Source organism: Rhinopithecus bieti, unplaced genomic scaffold (assembly GCF_001698545.2).
Source record: "Rhinopithecus bieti isolate Rb0 unplaced genomic scaffold, ASM169854v2 scaffold_11252, whole genome shotgun sequence".
NCBI lineage: Eukaryota > Metazoa > Chordata > Mammalia > Primates > Cercopithecidae > Rhinopithecus > Rhinopithecus bieti.
In genome coordinates this window covers 1,737,318-1,753,803 of record NW_016806895.1, presented here as the reverse complement: position 1 = coordinate 1,753,803, position 16,486 = coordinate 1,737,318, and the positions used below count along the sequence as shown (strand labels likewise).

The window sequence follows — 16,486 nt, the reverse complement described above, 5'->3', positions numbered from 1 at the left end:
AGCAATTTTAGTCCTTCTCACCACACAGGAGCCTCTAGCTGGGCTTCTGGATTTAGAACTCAGCCAACCTGTGGCTTCAGCCTGGTTGACCATTTCAACTAATCCACCTAGAGAAAGAAAACCTGTATTTGATGAAACAGAAGAGGGTTGTGAATTCCTTGGAGTTGGACGTACCAGGGTTTCTTCTGCAGACTTACCACTTACTAGCTGGGAGATTGGGAGCAAGTTATCTAACTTGTTTGAGTCTTAGTTTTCTTGTTCTTCAACTAGAAATGATAATACCTACCTCACAAAATTAATGAAATAACATTTAAAACTGTGCCTGACACCCAATAGATGCTCAAAGAACATATTAGAGTAAGTATTAAGTAACCATTTTAAAAGGGAAATAATTAGTTCTGAACAAATCTATATTTGCCAGGATTTTATTTTTTTCCACTAATTATGGACCTTGACTCAGAGCTTTCTCTTTCTTGCTCTTCATGCCACCCTCCTGACATTTACTGGTCAAGATGTTTAGTAATACGAATTTTAACAGGCTGTTCATGGGTTTTTACAAGAGATCAGATAAAGCTTCATTTATTTATGATTTATGTCCAACTTTTAAAGTGTATTTGAGGTAGTTTACAATGAAAGTCACATATGCAATAAGTTGGTTGAATAAAAAAGAGAAAATTAAACCATAGAGGAAGAAGGGAAAAAATTTATGCCCAAAATCTGAGTTAATTGTTACTGTAATTGAGCATTAAATTTGTTTAAGGCTTCCTGGCAGCAAAAGGGAAAGAAAGAGGAAATATGATGAATGACATCATTCTCAATGGCTGAAGTTTTTCTATGAAACAGTGTAGCAAGGTTATGATGGGCTAGAAACCATGTAGGGATTATGCTCCATTCAGGATGTATGGTACAGAAGAGTGGAAGGAATTCTTTACTGCCAGCCTTTTCTCATGGCTTTAGCAACAGTTTGGACGACTGTGGTTTTAGATGCAATCTTAGTGCAATCTGACTGAATCCCGCAAACTGAGATGGAAGACTTTAAAAAAAAAAAAATGTTTTAAAATTTTGTAGTATTAAAAATACACATTTACTAAAGAAGATTTGGAAAATTCGAAAGAGTATAAAGAAGAAAACACAAATATCCTTACAATTCCACTGCTCAGAAATAATCATTGTTAATATTTAGTAAATTTCCTTCCAGGCTTCTTTCTACGCATACTGTATTAGCTGACTCGTTGCAGTTCTTTCTGGCTCTATGATTCTACAAATTAGGTGGCCTTTGGCCCAAGTGGTTGTTGTGTTTAATAATAAAAATAGCTACTGCTCATATATTGTATATCTGATGTGCTCCAGACACTCTATTGGTGCATTATGTAGTCCCAGTCCTTCCAAGACCAACAGGCACAAGGAAGTTTTCCCTATTTGCAGAGAGGTTATGTAATCTGTCTAAATCACATAGAGTGAAAGGAGCAGCAAAACACAAATCTGGGCGTGTCTGCGCAGCATATTCTCTTTCTCCTACAACGTGCAACTTCTCTGAGACCCAGGCGTGCCCCTGATCTCTGCCACTTTGTTGTGACTCCTGGAAGTGGGAGTGCCAGAGTCTGACATCAGCTCAGTTGGTTCCCGGGCCTCAAATGGCCAGCCCAGAAAACAGAAGGAGCTCACTCCTCCCCTCCTCTCTCTCCTTTTGTCCCCTTCCCCCACATGCCAGAGGTCAAGAAGCTAAACTGTCTAGGCCCCAGGTTAGTTCAGGCAGCTGTTCAGACGGTTTTACTTTGATAAAATATTGTAATTCAAACCTCTTTCATGGGGATTAAAGTTAGGAAAAAGTCAAGAAACCCAGTTCCATTGTTTTCAGTCCCAATAATACCGAAGAGCATGTAGGATTTTTTGTTTTGTTTTGTTTTTGTTTTTGTTTTGTTTTGGTCATCGTTATCATTGGGCTTTATAATTGAAACTTAGTGCGGATGTAACTTGTTTCTCTCCTGATGTCCCCGTTCTGCCCAGAAACTTCTCTCTTCGGCAAGTCACAGACCCAAGAGTCTTGCAGCAGTCCCAAGCAGCCATTAAGAGTCACAGATTCAGGTCGCACTGTTGTCAGGGCAGGCTGGCCGCCGCACCCAGAAGGGGCAGCCTGTTATGAGTGGCCTCTGTCCAATGCAAGCAGTGTCCCATGTGCCAGGGGCCACTCCTGGCTGAAAATGAGCTAGTCTTCTCCTCTCCCCTTTACCACTTTCGGGGACCTAAGAACTGAATCCAGAAGAACGAAGAGGCCTGAATATCAGAGGCTCTTGGTGGGCCATGCAGTGCACTGAGATCCTCTGAGCTGAGGTCTTCCATGAAGAGAGCTCTGCAGCAGTCTAGATGAATCAGGCTGGGTTGCCAGGGGGTGTGAGTCAGCAATAAGATGCCCTCTCCCCACTACACTTGCATAACGCTAAACACAGGCTTTGTCTTCCCTAACAATCACTCATCTGGCTGTGACACACCAGAGCCTGCTTCCTGGAGGACATGTTCATGGGAAAAATATTTTAAAAGAGGGTGTCTACACCTGAGCTTCAGCACTGTGTGCAACGGTAATTCATCTCAATTGTTAGAAGTATAATACAGTCACATGTCGCTTAACGACACTTTCTGAGAAATATATCATTAGGTGGGTTTGTTGCTGTGCAAACATCATCTGGTATACTTACACAGCCTAGATGGTATAGTCTACTACACACCTAGGCTATATAGTCCTATATATGGTCAGTTGTTGACCAAAACATTGTTATGTGGCACATGACTATATGTGGCAAACCATGAACAAGCTGGTTTTCCAAATGACTTGCCTCAAGATTTGGGACCCATTTAATAATAACAACAATAGGAACAACAGCAACAACAACAATGAACACTTTTATAGCACTGAACATGACCCAGATAGTTCACTAAGCACTTGACATGTATTAACTCATATATTTTCCCCATTCTACATATAAGAAAACGGAGGCGCAGTGATCTTAACCAACGTTCCCAATGTCACAGAGGTAGTAAGAGCCTGAACCAGAGCCCCAGGAATTCCAGTTTCTTAACCCAGCTCAGAAGCTTGACTTGGATGTTCACATGATGGAATGGTGGAGGACGGAAGAAAATTGTAAATCACAAGTATTTCCCAGTTGATAACTTCTCAAATCCAAGGATGGCTCAGGTTGGCTTCTGGCGCTTGGCATGTCATGGTTCTATCATGCTAATTCCATATTCCGGAGCTCATAGACGTTGTGGCTGGCTATCTGGAAGGGGAGAAAAATCCCCCAGACTCTGTGCTGGCTGGAAGTGTTTGGCATTTTGGGCGAGTGAGGGTGTGAAAAGCAGCTTGTTGTAATGCTACAGGATGTCTGGACCACACTAAGGAGAGGCCCTGGCAACACTGCTAAGAAATGAAACATCACTCGTCAAGAAGAGACCCCATTTGCAGGGAAACACTGATGGCTGAAGTGCTCACATGTAGATGGGGCTTAGCCAGGAGAACCATGAGAATTCCCAGATAGTCAGTGGGAAGATGCTAAGGTGACCACCATGGTTTTCACTTCCCAGCTCATGGGACAATGTCTCCTCCAGGTCCTATGACCTGGGGGTTGAAAACCATGATAACTTTGAATTACTTTCTTATTGCTGTTGTAACAAGTTACCATTGATGGAATGGCTTAAAGCAAGGAAAATGTATCTTATAATTCTGGAGGCCAAAAGTCGGACACGGGTCTCACTGGCCTAAAATTAAGACATCTGGAAGGCAATGTTCCTTTCTAGAGGCTCTAGAGGAACATCCATTTGCTTCCCTTTTCCAGCTTCTAGAGGTGGCCCTCAGTCCTTGGCTTATGGCCCCTTCCATCTCCAAAGCTGGCAATGGCCCATTGAATCTTTCTTACATGGCTTTACTGACATTGTCTTTTCTGCCTCTCTCTTCCACATATTGGGACCCTTGTGATTACGCTGGGCCAAGGACAAACTTTCTATCCTAAAGTCAACTGATTAGCACTTTTTTGCTTCCTTAATTCTCCCTCACCATGTAACATATGCACAGGTTTAAAGGATCAGGACTTGGACATCTTTGGGAGGCCATTACTCTGCCTATCATAGGCCACAGATGGAAAGGGTGGAAACCCCTATCACAAACATTCTTGGTCCAGTTGAGGGCCTGCTAAGCAGCTGGTGGTCCCTGCCACATCCTGGAGAGAAATCGTTGGAGACCTGCCTCAGAGAAAACACTGTAAATCACATAAATGGTTTTTAAAGAACTACAGATACGTCCATCTTCTTGAGTCAAAAAACTCATTTCTGCTCCCTGTCAGAACCTAAAAAAGAACCATCTGTGGGGTCAAATCATTGACACAGGCAGCCTGGAATCCTTCTGAACAGTGACTGCAAGGGACAGTTCATAGGAGAACGTGAGTGAACTCAGTTCCAAAATCTCAGAAGAACACATCCAGAACATTCCTTCATCATGCATCTCGGATCTGTTAGGCACAACTTCAAAGACAGCTTGAGCCTGTGGGTGTGTTTAGCCTCTGTGTGTCCCAGGGCAGCATGCGTAGAACTCACAATGTGCTTCTATTTCTTGGTCTTGAACCAACCGCTGTCAGGAATGTGGAGGAGTAAGGCCCCTAATTTCAAGCCAGTCATGATTTACTCTGTCCATAGATTTATCTTTCATATTCTGCTCTGGCCATCTCTCAGTTTTAGTCTGTTCAGCCTGAAATGGTTACATTTTTAAATTTTATGCATCTTTTCATCTTTTTTTATTTTTAAACTTTTGACATGCGTAACTCATTTGAGGATCGTGACAGCAGCTCTCTCTGTTGGTTGGTCAGAAGCAGTGCAGACGCCATGTGTGTCCTTGGGAAGGTGGCTTCACCTCTGTCTCAATGTCCTTGTCTGCAATATGAGGATAATTATAGCACCTGCCACCTAGGGCTGAAGTAAGGAGTAAGTGAACCATGTAAAGCCCTTAGAACAGTGTCTGGTACTTGGTAAAGCTGTGATACACCATAGCTGTTATTATTATCAAAAGATTAAATAAGACATGAACCTCTTTTACTGTCACAGAACTGGCCATTTTGATGCCACCAGACCATTGAGATTCACCCCATTTTGAGCAAGACAGACACATTCCTAAGCAATATGCTTCTTTGTTTTGCTTTATAGGAATATAGTTGACCCTTGAGCAACATGGACTTGAACTGCCTGGGTCTACTGATATGTAGATTTTTTTTTTCAACCAAATACAGATAGAAAACACAGCACTTGCAGGATACAAAACCTGTGTGTATGGAGGACAACTTTCCCTATACCAAGGGACAGTCCCCCACATATACCAAGAGGCATTCCCACAAATGCTTTTTCTTGTAGCAGAGGGTAGACATCAAAGCCCACTGTTGAAGGGGTAAATGATAGGCAGATGGAAAGCTGGGCACTTATGCCAGGGCCAGGAGAAAGTTCCTCTATCCAGCTTGGGTTAGGGATGTAAATAAGGTATAGTGGGTTATCTTAGTGCTCTTTGGTGCTGGCTGTCTTCCTGATCCTCACCCAAACTCAAAAGGGAACCTCCCAGAGAGTGCTACGTTGCCCTGACAGTCAATCAAATCCTATTAATCCAAAAGGCCATCCCAGACATCATGAACAGATCTTGGCCAAGTTCATTCTAATCCAGCTTCAACCCCCTCCATGCCCCAACTCCACTTTCCACTCTGTGCTTTGTGGCAGTGTTGAATGCCAGGGAACTGTCCTTGGGGACTGTAAAAAAAGCCTTCAGGCTTCCCATCCCACGGCAGAGCCACTTGCTGTCCTCTGCCCTCATGCCTGGTATCTGCTTTCCACTCTCATCACAGCCTGCCTCTGAACAGCCAGATTTTACCACCAAGCCTGGAAGAACTTCAGGGACCAAGAACCTTAACTCCAAATGGAACACAGGCCACAAATATTCCTCAAATATGTACCCCAAAACAAAAGGGTCCCCGGGGATTCACTTTATCTTACCAAGTTTCAGCTGAGGGGAAAACATTCTAACGGCAAGTAAGAAAAGCTGTCAGAGAACTGTTTTGTTCAACATCAAATGCATTCCAGGCCTTATCTAATCAGGGAGCCCTCTTCACAGCTGATGCAGAGGTTGTTCCTGCAAATTGTTCCTGAGTCAGGCAGAGGGGCCTTCATTTTAAATGCAAAATAATGTTCTTTTGGCACGGGCAAAGTTGGTTGGCAGCTGGAGGTTTGGGGTGACCTCTGATCCTCTCCCACAGTTCCCCCCAAGTCCCACTGCACAAAACTAAGCCACGCTCAAATCCCAGGCTCTAATTGGCTCTGGTTTGTTTTGCTTTTCTCTTCTATCCAGAGCTTCAAAAGGCACTTCGATAATTGTTTGAGGCATGAAAAAGGCAGGTTTCAGCTTTCCTAACTGGAATGGAGGTAATTACTGTCTTCCACACACGAGCCGGTACATGCTTCAAATCAGATGGCTCTGGGTTGTTTTAGAAAGTGTAGCTGGGCCTCTGAGCCAGGAGAGGGAGGATTATGGAGCCTTCCAGTGGCTCCATGCCAGAGAGGGAGGAATTCAGACATCCCAGAAACGGTGAGGGAAACTTCCATTTTTTTTTTTTTTTTTGCAGTCTCTTCAATTCTGCCCAAGAGATTTGACCTGAAAAGATTGTGCCTTCGACCTCATCCTGGAAATTCAGGTAGCAGTTTTCGGTTTTCTCTCTCAGGAGACAGAAGCTGACACCCCACATGACTCCCATCTTTTCTGTAATCAGCAACCAGGGCCTTGACCTGCGCTGTCCTCCTTTCCAGCCGCAGAAAGGTGTCAAACTGAGTCAGGTCTAGTAAGAGCTGCCTCAGAGAACCAGAACGTGGATTTGCTTTTGTTCTCTCAGGACAGCACACCCAAGCGGGGGCAGACTCAGGCTGACATCCCACTCACGAGGCCCGGAGTGTGGTTTGGGTGCAAGACCCTGCTTCAGATTTCAGCCTGCCAGCTGTGTGTCCACAGGCAGCTAATAAACATCTCTCATCCAGCCGCAGCCTCACCCAGAGAAGAGTAACCGAGCCAATCTTATAGGGTTGCTGTGAAGTCAGTTAACGTAGGATTGAAGTTTGCTGTGAAGTCATAGCGACCCTATGTTATGGTTAACTTCATTTAACATAGGGTTAACATAGGTTTAATATGAGGAGCTAACAATTACATGTAACAATTACATATAAATGTTAGCTACTGTAATTGTCAGAGGCATGGCCACTGGTGCCTAAGGAACCATTCTGAGAATTCTGGAGGTTTTCAAGACTCTGGGGATTCAGAAATGGAGGAAGAAAAGAAGCTGCTGCAGGAACAGTGCGGGGAAGCTAGAAGGGAGCAGGGTGGCAGCCCCAGCTAAAAGGTCTCCCTCTCAAGGGCACCACGTGAAACGTCGAAGGTTGCCTGAAATTCCACAGATTAGAGATTTAGTTTTGCTTCTTTATGACAATACATCTCAAAGAGAACTGGCTGGTTAAACATTATTCATACATCTGTGTGAACTGGTTTATTTGCTCTCTTCCTAATACCTACACACTTAGAGGCTCTGGGGAGCAAAGAGCCCGGGTCTGAGTTCGGGACTAGGAAAGGAACAGAAAGTAATAACTTAGAGTCACGAAGCACTGTCCAAGACATGGCCAGCTGTTTAGACTCTGAGAGCCCCAGTTCAATTCACTGGCAGGCCTGCAGACAGCCTGCCTGGCTCATGAGAAGGGAGAATTGGGGAGTCAGGTGTGTCCTGGAGGCCCTGAGTTGCTTTTCTGATGTTGGTACTTTCACGTTGCCCACTCATAAAATACCCTTTGCAAATGGCTTCTGGGACTCCCTCCTCTCTGGGAGTGCCTCCTTCGTGAGCTCTGCATATGAGTGGCCCAGAGAGCAGGCCCCAGCTGTTGCCTCTCCTTGGACATTCCATCCCTATGACCTCATCCAGGTGTGGGCTTGAGTCACCTCTCCACTACCGACTCTCTTGATTTGGATATTCAGTCACCTACTTGACCGCTCTTTCAAGTACTTCAAACGGAACGCTCCGTGTCCCCTTACCCCTACCCCATGCCACCCAAAACAATCCAAACAAACACCCCATCAGCCTGGTCTCCATGGACATGTTCTTGATGCAGTCAACCCTTCAGGACTATTGACGTTTCTCTTTGTACCTTGTACTTTTCTTGCACAGCCCTTAGGACAATGTATAATCACTTATTTATTTTTATACTGACTTGTGTAATACCTGTTTCCCAATAGACTGTAAAATTCCTGAGAATGAGACCAGGTGGTTTGTCTCCTTTCTTCCACACCCTCTCTGGCACACAGTAGGTCCTCACTATGTATTTGTTGAATGGATAGTATTAAAGTGAAGATGGGTCCTGGGGTGAGGAAGAGTTTCTGGGCACAAAGAAAGGCCGTGAAACCTGGCAAAAAATACATGAGCTCATATCTTGTTTTCCTGAAGGGCCATTTGGTTTCTTCCTCCTCCCATTTGATGAAGTTTTATGTTTAATTAAAGCCCTGAATAGTTAGAACAAATATATAGGAAATGATCACATGATCATGAACTTAGCAAACTGCTACAAACTTAACTGTCTAATATGGGGAGTGCCTAAATGATATGCATCAATATGGTTGACTCTCAATTATCCATTCCAGTGCATAATCTAATAGCCGATAATCTAATAGTTCATAATTTACTTGCCTATCACCCCATAAGTTTTACATGTGGCTTTGGATTATGTTTCAGAATTTGCATCAGGATATAGAGGGCTCTGATGGTTTAGGAAATCACAGTACTTTGAGCGTATATGTCCTATGTCACTACCCCAGTTGCCCATTAAGGATTCCTCTGGGTTCCAACTGCATGTTGAAAAAATACTGCATTGTGCTTGGCAGGAAAGGGCATTGGTTTTTGTTTGTTTTGCTGTAAAATTGGGTCCAAACCCCAGCTCTTGAATTTACTAACCAGCTCTGTTTTCACACTACCTGTCCCCGTCTAAACCACTCCCTCAGGCATGTGCAAAACAAGTCGAAAGCAGAGTTAAGCTCCTTATGAACTTTCTGTTTTACATCTAGGCAAAGAAACTTTCTCTCTTCTCCTTTTCTTCTCTTTTTCTTTCTGCCTTAAAAGACCCTCTCTTCCAGCTCAGTGGGATGAAGCCAACAAGGTCTTCACTTTACAAAATCATGCCTGATTGTGAAAGCTCCTGATAATGTCTAGGCAAATCTGAAAGAAAAATGCTGTGCTGGGCAATCTAATATGGAAAACTGACTCTGGGATTTCCCTGGCTCCACTGGCCCCACCATTGGTGCAAATGATGGTGACTTTCTCCACGTTGTACATACATCTGGGCATTTGCTCATGCTGTCTTGGGTCAAAGTCTCAAGTTGGAAAATGGGTTCATCCTGAGATCTAAGGCAGAACCAGTCGTGTTGTCAGTGGGTAGCTGAGACCCCAAAATTCCCACCTCTTTTTCCTGTCATGAAGTTTCTATCTCAAGGGAAAACAGCTGTCCGTTCTTAGGCCAACTGGGACTGAAGCCAGCTGTTCCTTCCAGATGCCAAGAGTCAGATGCACACCCACTCTTTTCTCCTTTTCCCTCAGGCTGAAGTCTCAAACTTTACTGAATTTATTAATAACCTTAGGGACTTGCTAAAAAGCATTTCCCCAGGCTCTACCTCCAGAGACTCTGATTCAGTTAATTCAGGTTGGCCAGGAAATCTGCATGTTAAATAACAACCCTCCTGCCCCACCTCATTTCTGATCTCTAGGAAATTCCTATGTAATTGGTCTGAGAATCATACTTTGAGTGACAGTAGCTACAGTGGAGGCATTGGTGTGCCGGTAAATGTTTAACAACTGGCTCTGGAGGTGGAAAAGCCTGGTTTGTAGCTTGCTGATTTCTGTGGTACAAATATTCCCACCTTGGTCAACTCAAGCTACAAATATGACATCATGATTGTGAAGCTGGGCAAAGGTTTGTGCAATCAGTTCTGATAAGCCCATAGTAACTGATTTCAGCATGCCCACTGGGTGGAAGTGGCCTCCAAATGCTGGTTCCTAGGCTCTGGCATAGAAGGGCCACTGTTCGGTCTAGAATGTCACATCCCCTAATTTTTTCCCCTAAATCCTTTGTTTTTTGAACGGTTTGTTTTGGTTACCGGCTCTCAGAGACCTTGAGGGGTTCCAAACCAGAGAGCAAGGAAGGGGAAGAGAAGGAGCTCTAGGAAAGAAAATGCAATTAGTGTAGGATGTTGGCCTCAGCTACACTGCTAACCTTGTTCAACCCAGCTTTCAGCAGGGAAGGGGTTTCAAACACCTGTCCCTGCCTTCATTTGATAAACTTTCTGGTCAACTCACATTAACCTGATCCTGCTGACCTGGAGAAGGATGAAAAGGCTGAGTGTCGGGGACCTGAGGGGATGAAAGGGGATGGGGGGGCGCCTGGGGGGTCTCATATGACCTGGGGTCACCATCGGCTTAAGACTTCCCCTTTGTCTCCCTGCTCTGGCCCCATGTTTGAAGGTTCTGGTGATTTCCTCCCGCCCCCGACTAGGCGAACAGATGTGGAAAGATCTCCAGTTCCCAGGGCTCGGGACACAACTGCCTGTTGTTTCCCGCTTGCAGACTGGGGCCTGCAGTCACAGGCAGAACAGCTACGCAATCACTCGCCAAAGAGCTGAGCCCAGTCAGGTGTGGGGCGCAAGCCTACTCTGCCTTTTGGGAGTGAGAGGATGTGTAAGCCTAACTCAACAAGAATGGAAAACAACTATGTCCCCGCCCTGTCTTGCTCTAAGTCCACTCTGTAGGAATTCAGAGGCACTTTAGTAGAGGCAATGACTTGAGCTCTTCCACGGCAGTACAGTGCTCACAGGTGCCATGGCCGTTTGAACAAACGTGGCCTTCGGGGCCGGCTGCTTCTCTTGTCCCATGCTGCAGGCACTGCCAATGTCAGAACTTTGCCCACTTCTAGAGTGGAGTTGAGGGAACCCTGATGCTCTAAAAAGGATGTTTTCCTCAGCCCCCTGAGCATTCAGGGCTCACTGGATCAAGGCGGTAGAAGAGTTACAAAGGAAGGGGTGTAAGTGTTAGCTTCCTTATGTATCTTTTTTATTCAACACTGACAGTTTCAGAAATGGCTTAGAGCCTAGCTTCCTCACCACCATCCATATACCTTTGACAAGTGAGATAAATAAAACCATATAAAATCTCCCTTAAATAAAACGCCTGTCTCATATCTAGTCCATCTACAAGAATAAGCTGATATCTAATGATATGTTTTCTAGTTTATGCAATAAATGGTGGTGATTACAATTTTGCCCAAAGACTTGGTACACATATGTCTTAGCATGTAGCACATTTACCTGTAAATGCTACAAGTAGTAGAATGGCAGCCATCTCCCTAAAGCATTGATTCTCCAAGTGAGGTCTGCAGTCCCCGGGGATCCCTGAGACCCTATTAGGGTGTCTGCAAGCTGAAAACTATTTTCATAATAATACCAAGATGTTATTTGCCTTCTTCACTGTGTTGACATCTGGGTAAAATTGCTGGCGCTGAACTATGCTGGCAATCATGGTATTCTTCACTGCTACAAACCTACAGTTGGAAAAAAATGCCAGTTTCACCGAAGAATGTCCTAAATTAGACAGTAAAAATTATTAATTTTATAAAATCTTGCCCAAAACTGTACCTTTCCTTCCCTTCATCCCCCCCTCCCCTTCCCTTCCCTTCCCTTCTCTTTGTGTGATGACTTGGAAACAAAGTATCAAGCATTTCTGGTGCATCTCAAAGTATGACAGTCATCTGGCGGAAAAGCACTTGTGTGAGTGTCCTGAGTTGTGATCTGCACTAGCCACTTTCATGGAACACAATGTTTACTCAAAAGGACCAAGTAACCATGGTTATTCAGATTTGGTTATTTGACAGGCATTTTCTCAAAAATGAAAAAACTGAGCTCATCACTTCAAGAAAGAAAATAATTGACAGTATTTTCTGCCAAAATAGAAGTATAAAGCAAAAATTAGAATTTTAAAAAACCTGTATCTGCCATAGTGAACTTAACACCTTCCCAACACTTATAGAGGTTTTTGATGAGATCAGTGATGATATTAACAAATAAGAACTTTTAGTTTTCATCATGATGCATCGAACTTGAAAAATCTGCATGACTTAGTGAAGCAATATTTTCCAAATGACCCATGCATATTATTACAAAATCATGCATGAGCAAAAGATCTATTCAGAGTACAAGCCAGACAACTGAATTTTAACATAACTGAGCACAAAAAGTTCATTGATAGAGTTTCAGATTCCACATTGCAACTAACCTTAGTAATCTACTATTGGTTGGGTTTTAGTATAATGTCAAACAAGAATATTCACAATTATCTGAAAAGACTATTAAAATATTCCTCCCTTTCCAACAAAATATCTATGTGAGGCTGGGTTTCCTTCGCATGCTTCAACCAAAACAATATTATCACAGCTGATTGAATGCAGAAGCCGATGTGAGAATCCAGCTGTCTTCTATTAAGTCAGACAGTCAAGAGATTTGCAAAAATGTAAAACACTGTCATTCTTCTCGCTTGGGTTTTTTTAAAAGTTATTTTATAATAAAATGTTATTTTTAACATTTAAATGGATTAATGAATATATGCATTTTAATAAATTACTAAATGTTAATTTATTCATTAACAATGAATATGTATTAAATGAACAAATATTATTTTTTGTTTTAGTTTTTAATATGGTAAATTATTTAATTATCTATTGCTGTATAGCAAAGTACCCTGAAACCTAGTGGCTTAAAACAACAATAATCACTTGTTATCTCTGGTTGCTGTGGTTTGGGCATTCAGGAGTGGCTTGGCTAGGCAGTTCTGGCTAGGCAGTCTCTCATGAGGTTGCAGTCATCTGAAGGCTTAACTGGGGCTGGAGGATCTGCCATCAAGATAGCTCATTTATAAGTCAGGCCAGTGTTGTTGGCTGCGGACAGGAGGCCTTGGTTCCATCCTCTCCGTGTAGGTCTTCCCCTGGGGTACTCAAAACACAGGACTTGCTTTTCTCCAGAGTGAACAATAGAGGCTAAGTGGGAACAAGTAGTCCTTTTTATAACCTAGCCCCTGAAATCACCTACCATCACTTCTGCCATTTTCTACCTGTCACATAGACTAGCCCTGATTCAATTTGGGAAGAGACTACACAAGGGCATGAATACTAGGAGGTAAGATTTTTGGAGGCTATTCTAGAAACTGGCTACCACAGGATCTATCAATAGATACAATCCACATAAACCAAGGCTCCTCAAGATCATCAGTCAACAACTATTAAGCATATAAAGGAGTACTTAGAGCCAAAATATTTTAAAGTTGCCAGCCTAAAGAAATGGGTCCAGCTTCCTGGCAGGGCATGGTGGCTCATGCCTGTAATCCCAGCACTTTGGGAGACCGAGGTGGGCGGATCTCCTGAGGTTGGGAGTTCGAGACCAGTCTGGCCAACATAGTGAAACACTGTCTCTAATAAAAATACAAAAAATTGGCCGGGCATGGTGGCAGGCGCCTGTGGTCCCAGCTACTTGGGAGGCTGAGGCAGGAGAATGGTGTGAACCCGGGAGGCAGAGCTTGCAGTGAGCCGAGATTGCACCACTGCACTCCAGCCTGGGCAACAGAGTGAGATTCCATCTCAAAAAAAAAAAAAAAAAAAGAAAAAAGAAAGAAAGAAAGTGGTCCAGCTGGGTGGCTCATACCTGTAATCCCATCACTTTGGAAGGCTGAGGTGGGATGATCAATTGAGGCCAGGAGTTTGAAACAAGCCTGGGCAACATAGCAAGGGACCCCATCTCTAAAATAAAAGAAAAAAATAGCCAGGTATGGTGGTGCACACCTGTAGTCCTAGCTACTTGAGAGGCTGAGGCTGAAAGATCGCTTAATCCCAGGAGGTTGAGGCTACAGTGAATTGTGATTGCACCACTGTACTCTAGCCTGGATGACAGAGGGAGAGAGACCCTGTCTCTCTAAAAAAAAACAAAAGAAAGAAAGGAAGAAAAGAAGTTATTGATCCATATGTCTGAAATGTGTTTGCTGTCTATCTTTGTCCTGTTGTTCATAGTTATACCATCATTTAGGCAACTTGTTGCTCACTTACCCTCCACGAGCTTGGACACAGGTCCTTTTAGCTGTTTCTTTTGAACTTGACTTTACTGGAGACTCCATTATGAGTTTTAACACTCCCCATAACCTTTGTGTGATTTGTACATAGAAAATACCCCCAAAATTACAAATAAATTATTAAACTAAAGGAAAGGTTAGTAAGATTGCTGGGCATAAAATTAATATTTGAAATTAAATTATATTTCAGTAAGATACACAAATGGCCAATAAGCACATAAGAAATGTCTTTAGTATCACCTGCTCTCTGCAGCTCCCAGCCGCACCTTCCCTGGAGCAGAAGTTTTCTGGGCTAGGTCAGGCCCTCCCCTTACCGCTTTATAGAAGACAGGGAAGAAAATCACTCACTCTATGTAATTTTATTTAAGAGAGTGCAAGAATGTCGTGTTTGAGCCTTTCACTCTTTTTTCTTTGTATTTCTTTTCGAAAATGAAAGAAAACAGCCAGTGAGATAGGATCTCAGGTCTAGAATTCCTAGCAGGTAATTTGGGAGTTGAAAACAAATCTCCCCTGAAATGCATTAAACAGGTGAAGGGGATTCCAGTTTCAACCCTTAAACCACACCTTATCCTGGCCTGGCAAATAACTTCCTCCCAGCCTCAGGCAAATCCCAACTTCCACCGCCAAATGCCTGCAGTTAATAAACGTTTAAACAACAACAAAAACCCCAAGTGGAAAATGGAAGACTGATTGGAGGCTGAGATACCAGAAGGGCTGCTTGGGAGCCCCTCTCTGAGAGCCCTGCCCACGGGAGGAACGTTTAGCCAGGGAAGCCGGGGCCTGGAGCTGGGGAACCCAAGACATGCTGTCTTTCAGAGCGTCAGAGCAGGGTAAATATCCGACTTGAGTCAAATGATTATTTTTCTTGATCAGATTTGTGCATTAGAACTCCATACCACAAGCCATGGTCAAACCCTTCAGAATGGCCAAAATCTCCAGATTGCATTATTGGGCCACAGCAGGTCCTGCTTCTTGCTAAGTGCTGCAAGACTGGAGTTTCCAAGCTCTGGTCTAGATAAGTCAGCTGAGGGTTGGTAAGGAAGTTCTCATGGGTCCAGAGAGAACTGAGAAAAACAAGGATCATGTTATGCTGTGGGAATGTCCTCCGCGGTACTTTTTATTCCCATTTTACATATCAGGAAACAGAGGCTCAGAGAGGTTGAATGACTTGCCACGTAGCTAGTCGGTAGCAGAGCGAGGATGGAGATTCACATGATCAATCATAGTGACTACCATTTGCTGAGCACCTGGAGTGAGACCGGCAAAGCACCTTGTGCTTCGTGCCTGTTAACTTGTTCAGTTCTCATGGATCACTTCCTTTTTAAAGAAGTGAAACTGTTCAACAGAGCTTCCTGCCATGAGGGAAACCTTCTACATCTCACTGTCCAATAGGTAGCCACAAGCCCCATGTTGCTATTGAGCCCTTGAAATATGGTAAGTGAAACTGAGGAACCAAATTTTTAAATTTTATTTCACTTAAATTGATTTAAATGTAAACAGCCACATGTGGCTGGCAGCTACTGCACTGACCAGCACAGCTCTAAGAGGTTCAGTAGCTTTTCCAAAAGCCAGCGGAGTAATGAGGTGAGGGTTGTGTTGTGGGGTTGATTGAGCCCCAAATCCATGTGTTTCCCCTTTTCTTTCTGCACCCCCGTGAGGTGGCCTGCCTTTTCCAAAGTAAAAGACACTGGGAAGGAAACTGACCAGACAGTATACAATCAGCCAAAAATAAAGCTGGACCCCTAAATATGGCGTTTGTATTTGAGTCTGCTTCTTCCGAGTGTGTCTGGAAGCCCCCATGGGTGGCAAAACAACCCAGCTGGGGGCTTCAGACCCTGCACCAGTAACTTCCAGAGCTCACCACGGTCCATTTGGCTGAGGGTTCTATGACTCACAGGTTCCAACCCTACAATTTAAACAGCAGCATTTCCTTTTTCTGGACTTAACACTAATTAGTAGAGGTAGTGAGCTCCCAGGCCCAGCCTCACCCTGTCGAGACATGTAGCTCTCAAAAGTTCCCACTGGAAGCACCACCCATGAGGTGTAGCTACCATTGCCATGTGTCTGAATGCCAATGTTTAACCCAAGCTGGCCCATTGTTGTTCCACAAGCCTTTCTATAGCCTCTGAATGTTCATCTTTGCTGCATCACTCCCCTCCAAAACCTCCAAGGACATCCTGTGAGGCTCAGAACAAAATCCAAAGTCACCACTTCCATGGCTGGCCCCTGCCCACTGCTCTGACCTGATGTACCATAGTTGTCCCCTTTGTTTGCTCTACTCCAGT

General features: G+C 43.8%; 1 protein-coding gene across 2 annotated transcripts in view; it reads right to left on the bottom strand.

Moving 5' to 3' along the window:
• RAD51B (RAD51 paralog B) overlaps window positions 1–16,486 on the bottom strand; it is a 777,158-nt gene that overhangs the window by 68,008 nt on the left and 692,664 nt on the right. The window lies entirely within an intron of this gene.